This window comes from Antechinus flavipes, chromosome 1 (genome assembly GCF_016432865.1).
Source record: "Antechinus flavipes isolate AdamAnt ecotype Samford, QLD, Australia chromosome 1, AdamAnt_v2, whole genome shotgun sequence".
In the NCBI taxonomy this organism is placed as follows: domain Eukaryota; kingdom Metazoa; phylum Chordata; class Mammalia; order Dasyuromorphia; family Dasyuridae; genus Antechinus; species Antechinus flavipes.
The window spans coordinates 133,195,752-133,198,284 of NC_067398.1; the positions used below are offsets into that span (position 1 = coordinate 133,195,752).

At 38.1% G+C, this 2,533-nt stretch overlaps 1 pseudogene; it reads right to left on the reverse strand.

Annotated features, from left to right (window-relative positions):
- Nucleotides 1-689: 689 nt before the first annotated feature.
- On the reverse strand, nucleotides 690-1,606 carry LOC127544466 (activator of 90 kDa heat shock protein ATPase homolog 1-like; annotated as a pseudogene).
- Between the last annotated feature and the right edge of the window lie 927 nt (nucleotides 1,607-2,533).

Genomic DNA, 2,533 nt, shown 5'->3' on the forward strand with positions numbered 1-2,533 from the left:
GCCTAGATTATACTGTATTTACAGGTCTTGGGCAAGTAGTTAAGGATAATACAGAATCTTTGACAGGCTGCATCAGTAGTTGTCCTCTCAGAAAAGAGAAGTCCCTTTGTGTTCCTCCTCCCTCCCCCCCACCTTTTCATTCTTTGTTTCTCTCTGTCTTTCTCTGTCTCTGTCTGTCTGTCTCTTTGTTACCCTCTCTATGTATTGCTCTCCCTCCCTTCTTTTTGCTTCCTATCTTCCTCTCTTCCTCCTTCCCTCTCTTTCCACCATCTCTCTCTCTCTCTCTGTCTCTCTCTCTCACTGTCTTTTGTTCTTTCTGACTCTTTTCTTTACCTTTTCCCCTTCCTACCAATAATCTCAGATCATAATATTGCCTTTCTCAAAATTCATGATTTCTTGAGAAAATATTGCATACAGATATAATTATAAGTGTTTCATTTCACAGATCAGTGGCTTTAAAAAAAAGTTATGTTTATTGAGCATATATGCACACACAAAAAAATTCATTGTCTGATCATGTCCCATAGCATATTATATGGTATATGAAAGGAGAGGGACCCTAAACCCCACAGTGATGGTTGGGATGATGCAATCCTGCTAGTCACAGCTGCAGGATAGTAGAGAGCTGGATTGAGGTGCTAAGTGGGCCATGACCCTCTAAAAGTTAACATTAGAATAAGTGTACACCATTACCAAAAGTCTGATTCTCTCAAAATTGTACAGCTGCCAGCTCTGTTTTGTCCATTCCTCCTCTGAGATAGGATGTCTTGCTCTCCATAAGAAACTGTTTCTCCATCTTTTTCAATAAAGGTCAAGGTGATAATAGCAAAGAATCCATCAGGCTAATACCTAAACCTCCATTTCATTACAACTTTGTTTTCAGGGACTAGATTTAAGAACCTCCCAATGACATTGCCATTCAGCAACCACAGACACATGGGTGAAGGCCTGAACCATTTCCTGCATGACAAATACCTTAAAGAGCTCCTCTAGTGATGTTAGGAATGTTTTTCAATTGATTATCCAAAGTACCAGATTTGACTTTGGACTCTTCAGCTTTTGCTGACAGATAGGGGGCTGGATCTACTGTTTTGTCATTTAGTGTAGGTGAAATCATGATCTGCATGAATTTGTTTTGAGTCCTGATATAAGTTTCCACTGCATCTCGAATCTTTATCACACCCTCTTGCTTCAACAAGGTTGTTTCAGATTCATCTTTGACAAGGCTCATACTAACCTCTACTTCATTAATGTTATAATCTGACAAGTTGGGGATCTCTAGATATCCCTTGTATTTCACTCCTGACTTAGAAATATCTGTCCAGTTCAGTTTGATGCTGCACTCAATAAAGAAAATAAATTTGCCTTTTCTATTGAGCAATACTTCTCCATTGAGCTTGCTCACTTCTGTTACCTCACAGTCGCCTTCTTCACCTTGCACAAGGCATTGCTAGAAACAGGGATTTCAACTTATCAGTGGACCAATTTGAAGCTTCTCAGACCAGCTCCAGCCATTGGTGACAGTAGCATTTGCCTGCTCCTCCATGATCCAGTGTGGGTCACCCTTGCCCCACTTGGCCATCTTATCTCAGATTTTGCTGCTGCAGGCTCCTGCACTGTCTGGGTTCCAGATACCCAGCAATGGTTGGAAATTACAAGAAGCTTTCCTCTACCTGCCTCACCCTATCCCGGCCCAACTTTTTCCACTATCCGTCTGCAAGCTTTTTTTTTTTTTTTTTTGAAACCTTCTAGACCCTTTTATTAGTTAGGTGAGACCTTAAAGACTCTTTACTAGAATAAAATTTTAATTTTTATCCACTTATGTATCCATCCATGCATTTATCTATCATCTACCTATCTATTTAATCTATCTATTCTTTAATTTGTTTATTTTTGAAACTGTCTCCCTGTCTCACCCAGACTGAATGTTCAATGGCTGGCCGCTCAAGGAAGGACTCCACTCTCGGTTGGCTCAAAAATTTGAACAGCTCAGGTTTTGGCCTAGGTGAGTTCAACCCTCTTTAGACATCCTGGTGCCTCTTTTGCTCTTTTTCCTAAGGGTTCATTATACTGATATTTATCTTAGGATAGATACCTGATGGCTTTAGCCCTAAGTCAATTGAGAATTCCCAAATTCAAGCAATCTATCAGTTTCAGCCTCCTCAGTAGCAGAAACCACAGGAATGTATCACCATATCTAACTCAGTAATCTTATAGACATTAATCTCAAGAAATTTTTATTTATTTTATTTTAAATTTATGAAATAAAACAAGCATTTTCATAACAATATAATAAAATATGATTGCATATGAAACTGAAAATCTATTATTGTAACTTTTTATTCCTCTTAAATATATAATAATGTTATCATCTAAATTTCTTTTTTTCCTTCCCTCCTCCCTGCCCTAAAGATGGCTGCCATTAAACACACAGATACACACACAGTCTTTCTATATGTACTTTTATAAGTTTTTTTTTCCTGGATGTAAATATCATCTTCATATGTCCTTTGTACTTAAGAACAATAAAATA